This window comes from Andrena cerasifolii, chromosome 12 (genome assembly GCF_050908995.1).
Source record: "Andrena cerasifolii isolate SP2316 chromosome 12, iyAndCera1_principal, whole genome shotgun sequence".
Lineage (NCBI taxonomy): Eukaryota > Metazoa > Arthropoda > Insecta > Hymenoptera > Andrenidae > Andrena > Andrena cerasifolii.
The window spans coordinates 8,482,686-8,495,942 of NC_135129.1; the positions used below are offsets into that span (position 1 = coordinate 8,482,686).

At 52.2% G+C, this 13,257-nt stretch overlaps 1 protein-coding gene across 6 annotated transcripts in view; it reads left to right on the forward strand.

Moving 5' to 3' along the window:
• The window catches only part of Lar (tyrosine-protein phosphatase Lar), a 219,864-nt gene that overhangs the window by 134,692 nt on the left and 71,915 nt on the right, over positions 1-13,257 (forward strand). The window lies entirely within an intron of this gene.

Genomic DNA, 13,257 nt, shown 5'->3' on the forward strand with positions numbered 1-13,257 from the left:
GCTAGGGGAGCTTTTCCTTTTCACGCTTCCCTTCTCCCTTTTCCTCCTCCGGTTCCTCTCCCTCCCCGCGCCTACCCGCCATCCGCCACGTCGTGTCGGCGTCGGCGTCGTGGTCGCTCCTTTTTCTCTGCCTGCCGAAACTCGACAAGTTTCCACACTCGCGATTCCACGCTTGAAATTCATCCGGGAGTATTTTCCTCCTTTCTTCATACACTTCTACTTTTTTCTTTTAAACCTCCATCCCCGTCTATTTCCTGTCAATCCCGTTGCCATTCGCTTCCCATCGAATCACGGATACTCGGCTGAATCTCTCAAATTCGCCGGTGATTTCAGTTTATTTGTTATAAAGTTGATTCAGTCAGGTGAGCGGTTTCCCACAGGTGCAATAATACGCGCACCCGAGCCGTCCAACCAATTCCTCCGGCTCTCTCTCTCTCTCTCTCTCTCTCTCTCTCTCTCTCTCTCTCTCTCCCCCGCTCTTTCTCTCTCTGATCCCTCTGCCACTCTGCTCTCTGACAATCAGCTGCAACGGTGTCTTTTTGCGCCGCGAGCATCAACTATTCCGCGACAATAATTAACGCGCCGAGGCGCGACACACAGTCGTCGATTGATCCTCCAGCCACTCATAACCATCGTCAGTCGAATATTCCGAATTTCTCGATAAGCCGTCCGGTTGGATTTCAGCTTTAGTCGACACCGGACCTTCTCGAGCGGTCCAGAGTTGCCTAATTAAAAGCGCGGCCACTTCGGAAGATTACCAATCGTAACGGACAAACTAGATGGCCCCAGCTCGTCGCCAGCTAAGCTTTTTCTAACTCCGACAACTTTCCCGTCTGCGTTGCATACAGCCATCGATTGATCCGATGGAACGTTTCATCCCTTCTCTTTCAGTCGAAATTCAAACGCATGGATTTTTCGTTGCAAGAAACATGTTACAGATTCGGTCGAATCAGATACCGCGCGCGTGTTTGCGCCTCTAATTTGATGTCCCCGTGACAAGCTAACTGCGATATTTTAGCAGGACAAAAGGCAGAAAATTGCAGTGGCACATCGGCAGCTTTGACCTTTCATAACCGAGCTCCTCCGCCCGCCAGCCGATATTTGTTCCGTTGTTTTCGCAGCAGCTTCATAGTGGAGCGAATTTTTCTCTACCGATCGAATAAACAACGGTGTGTTTAATTCGAGCGGTTGAAAAATACGCCGGCCGCCGCTCAAGGGCGATCCTTGGACAGACTTCGTTTAGCAAATGGAGCGAGCCTGGCAATGGGCTTGGCCAAATATTTCGACGGCATACCCTCTCGAACGATAGCCATACGCGGGTTCGTTATCGAACGCCTCGGCACGATAAATGCTTGCGAGCTCGTATTAAAGCCGCATTCGGCTAATGCGATTAATCGAAGCATGTAATGATGCAATAACGTAACAACGTAACAACGGTAAATGCGGTTAAAATTACACGGGAGACTGGCGGAACAATCGATAATCGTTGCGACCTGTATACTCCAGACCCCGAAGTCCAAGCTGCCGCGCTTACGTCTGACCCCCGTCAAAGTTTAATCCCCACCCGGCTGGCTGCTTGTAATTTCGTTCCTCTCCTTTCGATTCCCATAAAAGTTCGACGCTCCCCGGGCCAGCGAGCACCGCCAGCGTGTTTGTCGCCGGGACATGTCTAGCTGTGCGCTTGGGAATGCTGAAAGGCGAATTAGGGGATGCGTGGAAATTACTGAAATATCGATAGGATTGCGCGCATTGCCCCAAGATTCGCCTATTCCTGTTAACGTCTGCTACGTGCCTCGCAACCACAACCTACCATCGATACATCGAACGCTCGGGAAATCGTTTCCGCTCGAGCATCCCCTCCGCCGCGGCCGCTCCGCTCGCGGGAATATCCAACGGGAATTTACTATTTTCGCGCGTCGTATCGTAAAACTTTACGCGAGGAAACAAGGAATACCGCAGACGCTAAAGATTTCCTCGAACGGAGAAGATAGCATCGATGGTTGGCCCGGCTCGCATCGCCTCGCCGCGCCGCGCCGCGAGATCGGATAACGATACCGACCTCCCCATCGGAATACTAATTTCCTTGTTCACGAGGACACTTGCCGTGCGAGTGGCTAATAGAAAGAAAAATATCCAACGTTTTTTTAATCCCCATTATCTACACGGAAACGTTCCTATCGTGTCTAAGTAGGTAGGTAGTTAGGTGCATGGAAATGCCAGCGGGCTTTCCGTTCCTCCGCGATGAGTTGTGCTAACCGATATCACCGGGACTTTTAACTTCCTTTCTCAATTATCCAAGCGGCTTTCCAAATCGTGCCGAATGATCGGCGTTTCGGATTCTAATTGGAGAACGAGACCAGCCGTATTTGAATTTGGATTCTGCAAAATATCCGGTGTTGAAGCAGACGCTGGATACCGGATTGGATGTTTCGAATGAATTTTCCATCGGACGGTTGCGCGTTGGAGAAGCCACAGGAGCCTGCGCATGATTTTGTCGGATGCGAAGCACGATGCCGCTGGTCTCCATAAAGGGCATATAGTCCCCCTGTAAGCATTAGCCTAATTTCGAGTCCCGCGGCAAGCGGAAATTAAATTTGCACGAGGGCTAAGTGGCATCTTCGGTTCCCGTAGCCCGGCGCTACGGCAGGCAACTATCTACTTGGAGTTACGCCCAGCACCGAAACGGCAAAACTTTGTTGCTGTGTCTCCCGCTCGTGAAATTCCCACGAAATAATTCTTTCAGACCCGCGCCGGCAAACAGGCCAACGGAATCCACGAGGGAGGAAGAGAATAAGCGGGGAAGCTGTCGCTGGCAAATGAGCGAAACGAGCGCGGCGGTTGAAAAACTGCTCGACACTTGACGTTCGTATCGTTCATTATTGAAAAACTTGCTAGCCATTCTCGAGACTCCTCGATGCTCTGCTCGACTACGCTTCGGAACCTTCCGGAGCGTTCAAGGATCCGCCGGCGTCGCGTCGGGAGGCAGCCCTCCTCCAATCTCGTCCTTATTTCGGACTCCTTAAACTCTCGGAAACTCAACTCGTTCGGAGCACGACGCGAAACGGAAGATTCCAGTTGCCAATACTCTCCGGGCCGAGTTGAATGCTTAATTAACGAGTCGTAGCTGGCTGAAGACTGGAAACTTGTCTTCCGGTAGCTTTGTTTTCTTTCCGCCCTCTTCTTTAGACTCCTTGGCCCGGCGGTCTTTTTTCAACGCGAGAGAAAAAAAATTCCAAAGAAAACAGCTGTTTCTTGTTCCTTGCTCCGTTTCCCCGCGGGAAGGATCTGGCGCAAAAGTTTGCTCGAGTCTCGACGGTCTTAATTCGAGCTTCGATCCAGGCCCAGCCAAACAACGAATCTTTCAACCCAGGTGAGTCCCCGGTTCGTCGACGTGGCGTCGGTTTCTCGAGAGCTCTGAGAGCCGCTTCAGAGCGATCTTACCGTGGCCGTAATTAGCGATTAGGGTTTCGACCGTTACCGTAAGATCGCGAGGAAAGACAGCGGGCTCTGCTCGAGGACAGGGGAGAACGACCAACGTAGCAGCCCTGGGGTGCTGAACGGTCAACATTTACTCTTTTCGAAGGAGAAGAACCAACAGCTGGCCCGCTTCGAACAAGAAACTCTTATTTGTTCGTGCCTCGTCTCCTCTCAGCGTCGCCATCTCCACTGGTTGCTTCACCGTCATTATCCTTCCTGATATCTCAGCGCTCCATTCGGCGTTCTCGAACGGTGCGAGCGACGGCGAAAAGCTGCAGGCGGAACACGAACTCGTACGAGTCCCGAGCTCCTCGAGTGTTCATTTAATTGCAAGCGCCGGCCAGTGAGGTGAGGATAACGAGACGGAGCAGCTCGCTTTTCCCTGCAGACGTCGAAAATCCCGAAGGAGAAGATGAAGAATGGATAAAAAAAAAGAAAGGAAGATGGGCGGAGGAGAAGGCGGAGATTAACGAAACGAGGCAAAGAAAAAGTATCGACGAACCCCGAAAGTCTGCGTGATCTATATATCCTCGCAAGGAGAAAGCCGCGATTAAAAGCTGATCCGGGATGAAAAAGCGGAGCTGAAAGTTTTGTACGGCGGGAGGGTAGAGAACGTTTTGCAGCGACCGCTGCTCTCCTACCATGACGTAGCGGCACGAACCGAACGGAGGGAGACTTTAAGTCGAGAAGAGAAGAGTCAACTTCTGCGCGGCGAACCCAACGGGTGTGTGTGTGTGTGTGTTCCTTTTTTTCGTCCAACCAACTGCTTCGTCGCTATATCGAAGCGGTCGAGCCAGAGAGTTTAATTCGTCTGAAAAACCGGACCCTTAATTACCAATTAATTGGCACATAAATTAGCTGCGAATTTTCGCCCATGGGCTTGCCACCGTAACTCCGCCGCACGTCTTTTCTTCTGCTGCCGCTCGTGAACCCTCTACCCCACGGTCCCTTTTTTTCTACGACGAGCCGTCGCATCGCGTCGCCGCGACACAGAGATAAGAACGCCGCCAACTATTTCAGCAATCTAACTTTCTCGCTGCTGTTACAAGTTACCCAGCCCGAGGCACCTCTCCCCTCTCTCTCTCTCTTCGCTCTACCCTTCCCGATCTCTCTGGCGACTACGTTCGGCGAGCCGACATTGAAACCTCCCCGATCCATCTTTTCCGTTCCGCGGAAAGCCAAAGGTGTGTTGGTGATGAAGTGGCCAGCAGCAGCGGCAGCGTCGCCGTCGTCCCCTTCGTCTCGTTTGATTCCGGGCAACCTGTGGCTTCTTGATTCGCTCAAAGAATTCGCGGAAGGTTCGCCGAGATGGTGGGTGCGCAGCCAGCAAGCAAAGCTCGATAAAGGATGCTTGCAAAGCGTCGCACGGTTACACGTTTGCTATCACCGCTATATCATCGCTTTCTAGTCCGCCTGGTCCACGCGGAAGAAATCGCTGGCCATCGAGAAATCGACACTCGGCTAGGACGAGGGCGGCCCTATAATAGCAGCGGTGGATAATGGAAAACGATAAAGGAAAAGGGAGTTAGGTCGAGAGCCCGTTGTGTCCGGGCGGCAGGGATGCGTCTTGGATCGGACAAATCGAACCTTTTCAGGGTTATCGCGGAATAATGCGGCATTTAACAATGGATGTTTGGTCCGCTGGCCGAGCGCGGGTGATTCGTGGATGTGCGAGGCGGAAAGGATGGATACGAGGTGAAGCGGGTAGAAGGAGACGGTGGAAAGGTGTCCGAGAGATGCTTCCCAGCCCCTATATGGCCTTTCAGAAACTACCGTGGCGTAGCACGCGCGCGTCCCCTTATTCAAGTCGATGATATTCGGCCCGTGTGCCACGATTTCCTCCTTTCAAGATACTAACCATCCTCGACAACCCCGTCCACCTGGCAACTCGACGCGAGGCGGCGGCTCGTCCCCCTCGACGAACAACCATTCTCCGCAACCTCCGCGGAGTGGTTTTACGATTTCATGCTCCATTTCGGGCGATTCGCCGACCTCTTCGATTTTCCCACGGAGACGCGTTGGAAAAGAACTTCTTGAATTTCTCCACGCTTCCGGTCGGTCTCGGTCTCGCCATTACGCCGGTATTTTTGGTACACGCTATCCGGTTTCACTGGTGGAACACGATTGCCATGCGGCGCGGCGCGACGTCGACGTGACGCCGCGCGCCGGTGCTTGGAATACGCCAGAAATTCCCCATCTCCGGGCGGAAACGTAGCCTGTGATTTTTGTCGCCTCGGCGGAATTCCATGCCACTTGGGCTAATGCGATAACGATAATTGCGGCGGAGCAGAGGGCCGCGGCACAAGGATCGCACTCGCGTGGTTCGAGCGCGGAGTCTTAATTGGATATTCTCTAGACTCCGGACCATAACTGAGGATTCCCTCGCGGAGTCTCTTTATAGATAATAACGGAAGGAGGAAAGCTCGGCGGCGTATTTATTCGCCGACCATTCGGCCGTTCGCAAGTGGAGCAGCCAGCGAAGTTGCAGACCGAGCGACCTATGCAGAAGTCGCGTTCTGGTAGCATTTAGACGCGTCACGTGCGCTTTCATTGGACGCGACAAGAACGGGGAGAGCCAGTTTCGATCCCTTGAATATTAAATGGTCAGTGAATGTCTTTTATCCGGGCTGTGCACGTGCCGCTTTCGTCCGAAAGAGTGCTTAAACGCGAGAGGTTAAGTTGTCGGGAGTCGAAGATTAAAGTGCCTCCGAACCGTGACTCGGCTAAGAGGGTTCGCCGGGGGAATTCTAATGACCGGCTGCCTTGTAGCCGTGCTTCTTTTTTTTTTTTCAGCCCCGTTCCATCGCCCTCGGTTATTTTCGCGTTATGAAAAGCACGTACTAAACGCGCTCGCTCGCAGCCTCGCCCGACATGGACCGATCGGTTAGTCGAGCTACCTATAAACGGAAAGTTCACGGGAATTAGGGCGCTAAAGCCACGCAGCCGACAGGGGAGGTAGGAGCCGCGACAAGTCGAGCTGCGAGAGGGAGCGGAGTGGCGGCGGAGCGGAGTGAAGTGGAGAAGAGAAATCGGTAAAGGGAAACTTTGTTTCCGGAAGAGGCAATCCGTCTCCCCCCGACCACGTCGAACTGGCAGAGGAAAGCGTTATCTGCCGGTCCTTGCTCGTCTAATCTCTCGCGGCGAGCACTGACGGGTTTACGTCTCTCGCAAGAAAATCCCGAGACAAAGGCAAACGTCTCTCGCTTCTCGCTGAGCGTCCTCCTTGCCCTCGGTATCTCCTTGCTGGAGGACGTCGCTTCTACTACGTTCGAGTCCGGACACGCGCGCGGCATCGACAGGCCGAGATAAATATGAAATTCCGTCGACAAAAGATGGTGGTGGCATCGAGCGAGGGGTGGCGGGACGGGCGCTCCTCGTCTGTGGGGGATAAAAGGGAAAGAACGGAGACACGTCGGTGGTTCTGCATTCTCGTACGTGGAAGGCGATCTCAATCGAGCGGAAAATCCACTTTTCCTGGGAATTAAGCCCGCGCAAGGGAGTACGAGGAGTATGAAGAGCTAAAGGGGTAGTGATCGACGCGATTTTTAAAAGAATTTCGAAGCGTTAGTCGTTGCGCGTCACGAGGCGATAGAGACCGCGAGAAAAGTCGCGTGAAAATTTCAGTGGTCGGTCGCGCACGCGCCGAGTCAGTCGAGTACCTAGGAAAAAGCGTTACAGCGGCGGTGAATTCGGTGTCCAAGTGGCCGAACCGCGATCGATAATTGATATTTTGATACGAGACGCGTCGTTTAACCGATGCGCGTCCATTTTTGCGCGCGCGTTCCTCTGTCGGCGTCCGAGGGGGCCGGGGCCGTGAATATAATTCGCGGCACCGATGTAAATTAATGACAGCTGGGCTATCGCGTATCGAGCTTTCGGAATTGCGGGCCCGGCTCGTCCCGTACACTACCGTTTCTAATTTCGAGGTTATATATTCCGCGAAATACCTCCGCGCATACAGAGTTGTTGGCAGCGTAAACGAATCTCGGGATCGGCGCGGCGGCCGTATCGAGGAGGTGGGATGAATCGGTGTTACGGTGCCGGCTGGCGAGTGGTAATTTCGAAATTAATTAAAGCGGACCATGGCGTCGCGTCGTTCGAGTACGGATGGTCCTTTTTGCGGAACGTTGCCGAACAGTTATAACGGGCATCGTGATCGGACGCGGATCGACGGGAATTACGGCTGAAACGTTTCATTGGCGGCTCCGAGCATCGCGAGGGGGCCGCGACATCTCCGAATATACCTGCAACCGATAATGGGCGATTTAAAAGCATCGCCGTTGCCTGACCGCGACGAGCGTCGACGACGATTCCCTTGGAGACGTGGAGCGAAAGGAGAGCGGACGGTAGCGACGCGAGATTGCGGTAGACGAGGCCGCATTGCCGCAAAGAGAGACGGGAAATCCGAGCCGGGGACTAATTCTCGGGGCGCGTGTTACGTCAGGCTCGCCAACTCGATTTAGCTGGTAGATTGAATCACGAGGGCCGAAAAGGACGAATACTAATTTCTTTAGAGTCGAGTCGAAGAGATTCGTCAAGAGGGGCCACCCTTGGCGTGTCCCTTTCCTCGAGTCGACCATCTTCGACCGGCTTTCCTTACCCCTACAATCTCTCTCTCTCTCTCTCTCTCCCTTTCACACGAGCATTTCCTTCGAATCGTCCCTACGACCCTACGGAACTACCAATCGACGCAATTTCTTTTTCTCATCCCGCGCCTCGCCCCCATCTCTTCTGAGCCAGAGGCTAAGGGTCGAAATTGTTTCTTCTCTCCTACAATTACGAGCAACGGTACTCGAGTTTTTCCCCTTTCTTGGGGGAAAAAAGCAAGTTATAAAGGGGGAGGAGGCTACCTTTGTAGATACTCGTTAAGGAACTTTTCCCTCTCTCCAAACAAATAAACCCGGATACTCGTGCGCAAACAACGATTCCGCATAGTAATTACGATTTATTAATTGCAAATGCAACGAGTTGCATTCCTCCTCCCCTCGGCGCTCTGGCCGGTTCTCCTCTGACTTTCTCAAAGGGGTCGCGGCCGAAAGATGGAAACGAGAAGGGATATCGAATAAAGCTAATGATGCGGCGGGTGTAGCTATAGGCAGCCTGAATTATTGCGTAAACATGAAAAAACCTACTTAGCGCTGTTTCGAAAGGACGAAGGAGAAGCCGCGGCGAATTTCATTCGAGGAACGCGTAAGCCCCGAGGAATGAACGGGATGCAATTCCCCGGCGATATTTCTTCTCTCGTTTTTCTTCCATTCCCGTTTTACCAGCGCTTTTCGTTGCTTCTACCCGCGACTCACGAAAAAATGATTGGTTCACCGTAATAAAAGACCGAGAACGTTCTCTCTTTGAGGTCGAAATTACGGTTGTATCCGACCAGGCTGCGCGTTTCGGCGAGCGGCTGAATTTTTTAAACTGCCGACTACTGACGCGCGTTTGTAAATCGCCGCTACTATAAATGCTTGATGGGGGTGCTTCGCGATACCGCGATCGTTCACCCGTTCATTTATCCAAACTTTCATCTGGTCGTTTACCAACAAATCTCCTTCCTTGTGTGCGTATAAATTAGCGAGCACGTTTCATTGGTCGCCGTCACGGGTCAATGTTTCCCCAGACAAGGAGATATATTGCATTAAGTAGACGAAAAGTTTCTGCAAATGGAACCGCCGCGACGCGTCGATCTTATTCTGTTACGGGAGGCAAGCCGGAAACCTTTTCTCTCCCCCGGGACTCGTCCAAGAATATAGAATTGTCCGTTCGACTTGTTCGAGTCACGGTCACGCCAAGGAAAAAGCTAAACTTTCCCACCCGTTTCGCGGTTTCCCTCGTTCCCACGCGTTAAAGGAGGATTGCGCCTTGTCGGGCCGAAAAATAGGTAATTATTGTGAATTTTTTCTACGAAAACGGTTCGACAAATTAATTTCAGGTTTGGCAGGCTGTTTTATTGTATCTTGAACTATTGTTCTGAATTTTTGTGTGACAGTGGGAAAAAATGCGGCAGGTAGAGAGAGAACGTTGAAAAATAATCCTGCTGGCCCTGACGTTGACGAAAACTACTGTAAGGGTTATCCGAAACACAAAAAGGAAGAGAGATTCTTAAACTATTTGAATAAGGCTATGGGTGGTAGTAGATTTATTGGATTTATTGCGGTATCTGTTACCGTTCCTCTTTTATTTAAAGAAGTTTTTCCGATTTTGAGGCAAAACTTTGCTCAGACTCAAATCAGGGCGCTTAATCTTCTTCAAAATGCTGCCATTTTAATATTTTTTTATTTTTCTTAATGCATCTACTACCACCCATAGCCACATTCATAAAGTTTAAAAATCTCTTTTCCTTTTTGTGGTTCGCATAACCCTTATAGTACTTTTCGTCAACGCTAGAGCCACCCGATTATTTTTCAACGCTCTCTCTGTATCTGCCATGTTTTTTTGCTCACTGTCACACAAAAATTCAGAACAATACTTCAAGGTACAATAAAACAGCCTGCCAAACCTCAAATTAAATTGTCGAACCGTTTTCTTTCCAAAAATTCACAAAGAATTACCTATGTTTCGACCCAGCAAGGCGCAATCCCCCCATAAGAACGTAGTTGTTCCATAACTCGCCTCATACGCCAGCAAACGAAAAAAAATCAGTGTCTCCGATCGTCTGAACGTATCTTTAGAAGACGAATCGTAGATGGGTAAAATTCGAGCAGCGAAAAGGCTCGTCGACCGCATGTTCAACGTGACATCCAGGGCGAAACCCGCCGAAATCTCGGAGCGGCCGAACTATCCGGCCGGACGCTGCGAATTTTCCCGGCTTGTTAGCGGAACAGAAAGCGAGGCCGGTGGTTTTCGGTGTTTTCGTTGTTCCCTTTCCCATTCGTGCACTTTCGTGAGGTTGCAGCCGTTCCTCGCAACGCCATGCTAAATCCAGAGTGGTGCTGGTTACGCGTAGCTGTGCAAGCGCGATTACGTTCCTACGGGGGCTGAAAATCGTAGGAAATGAAAGGGGGCGCGAGGGACAGAGGAAAACTCCCTTGCAGTCACAGCGGCCACGGAAAACGTTCGCAATTTAAATCAAAGGTAAAGCGCACCGTCGGAAACGGCTGCACAGCCGGCGGACGTTGCACGGTAATAACGGCTATCAGTCAGTGAAATGACGCTCATCATATTTTCATTAGAATAATGGTCGAACGATGAAAGAGGCAGAATCGTGCCGTGGAAAACGTGGGAGGAAGACAGAGAGCCGAGGGGGAGTGAGAGAGAGAGAGGGAGAGAGAAAGGACGAAGGACGAAGCGGCGAACGGAGAGGTTCAAAGTGAAACGCGGAAACTCCCTTCGAAGAGGTCGAAAAGCCGAGGTGGAAAAAAAATCGTCGTGGATCTATCGCGAGCGAGCTCCGGTGATATCCGGGAAATACGGAACATTCCTATTTCTCCAAGTTCCGATAAGCTTTCAGCGAGAAAGGTTGGTCGGGGAGAGCTGGAGTGGCTCGTTACGGTTCTCAGACTTGCTGCGTTACTCGTCCAACAGCTAGCTTTAATTTCACGCTGTAACGACGTCCCCGCCTCTCTCGCGTTCTCCGTACGTACGCCGATGATATCCCATCCATCCGCGTCGATACGAAAATTATCCATGTTTCCAGATTTGCACGCGCAACATTCTCCTGCGATCTTCTCCCTTGCTCTGCTCCCGGTCGGTGGCCCCTTATCCTTACACGTCTGGCGTGCACCAAGATAATCGAATCCAGAAGCCACTTCCCGTGTGTTGGAGGAAATCCGAAACGGATAACGAGCGCGGCGTTTCGCGTATAAAACGACGCGACGCCTGCCAAACTCTAGGTTGGCGGAAAGTTGGGGCGCGATACCGCGCTCTCTCTCTCTCTCTCTCTCTCTCTCTCTCGTCTAACGCTCTAGCCCGACGGAAGAGATTGAAAGGCTTTTGTTCGAGAGGCTGTACTCGTCAGTGCTATGAACACGAAGCTCGAAGCTGCAAGGTGGAAGCTCGAAGCACGACAAGAGTTGTAGCGAGGGCAGGAAAGGGAAACGAAAGGCTTCTCGAGTTTCCATCGCGTCGGACGCGCGGAGGAAGAAGCGGGCCGATTCGAGAAGGTCGAGGATTTAAGGGTGGCACCGCGTGGTAGCGCGTGGCCGCGACTGTAAATGGTCCGAGCGGAGGGACGGTCCAGCGCGAGGAGGGTGCTCGGATGGCGGTTAGGCTACTTAATATGACCGACAGAAGCCTCGGCTAGCTACCAAAGTATACCGTGGCAAGGTCTGCCCGTCTCGCCTCGATCGCTGGCTCAGCCATATTAGTTATCGTTCCGAAGCGACACGGGGGCGCGGCTATTGGCCGGCTCGATCGGCTCGGCTATCGCGGAGAATCAACCTCGACCCGAGGCTGCTCAGGATCCCACTGCCCAGAGAAGTCCATTGAATTTTTACGACCTCGTTCTCGCGTCGAATATATCTCCGGACACCGTCTACGGTCACCGCCATCCGGAGGACGGGAATCTTTCGGAAAGATTGATATAAATCCGAGACCTGGGGGACTATCGACCCGTGGGAATTATTCGCGACTCGACATCGCGCGATCGCGCCCCGACCGTTTTATTTGCAGTGCAAATCGAATGTAGTCGACCGATGCGTGCCCGCTGCACCGTAGCCTTCTTCATGTTTATATGCAGCGGCGAGAATGCAGCCTGGGCTGATGCTGGGGAGAGCGGAGTAATACCTAAATAGTTGTTGCTCGACACGGCTGTTGGACCTTGGGCTTAGGATTCCGCGGCCAAATCGCCATTGAATAGGTTTCGCCTCTGATCTGCATGATCGTTTACGGTTTGCAGCTCCCAGTTTCCAAGCATCCAGCGGCAAGCATCGTTTCTCACGGGCGCCCTTATCGTGCCCGGCACCCTGCCCATTCTTCCCCTTACGAACCCTGGGTCGTCCGGCCAATTTCCAGAAGTTCGTTCGCAGGCCGAACGCGGCCAAGGAGCCCTTTCCTCGAAACAACTTTTTCCCGAGCTGTCTCCATCGTAAACCCTGAGTAGTTTTCAGCTGGCGGTCGAGGAGCTCGGTGGTCGGGTGGTTCGCCGGGGTACGCCTTTACGTATGCAAAGAAACCGCGAGTATACAAGAGAGATCGATACAAAGATATTGCCACTTGGAAATGTAATGCGGCCCGAGCAAATGCGCTTGACCCAGAAAAACTCTGGGCGAGCGCGTCGCCAGGCTCAACAGCCCCGACAAAATCGAAAAAAAAAAAATGGAAAGTCGGGTTAAGATGGAGCAGAGGAGAGATTAGTTTCGAATAACCAGCAAAGTAAGCTCGAGTGTCCTTAGTCCTCGAAAACTTGGTATCCTCTTACTTCTATTCCCGCCTGCGGTGTAGATTCTCCAAGGGAAAGGTAACGTCCACCGAGTCTGGCTAAGCGTCGAGGCGTGGCGCGGCGTGCACGGCATCCCGGTGGAACCCGAAAACTGCAAATTGTGGGCAAGGCGCGGAGGTAAAAGCCAACCGAGGCTGACAAAGATGGCACATAATCGTATTCGATTAGAATCGCTCCTCTCCACGGCCCTTTGCGCGACCATGCCCCTGGGATAAAACGAAGGCACCGGAGGCAAGGAGGATAGAATATCTGTTTGCCTCTGTCCACCATCTACTTTCCCTCGATGTTCGCGTTCGCGTACGATCCTGCGGCTCCCTTGGTCGAAGCTTTTCCAAAGCCAATTCTTAATCTGCTTCTACATTAAGGGCCACCGTTACCGTGAATTTCGATCCCCCGGTGACACACGT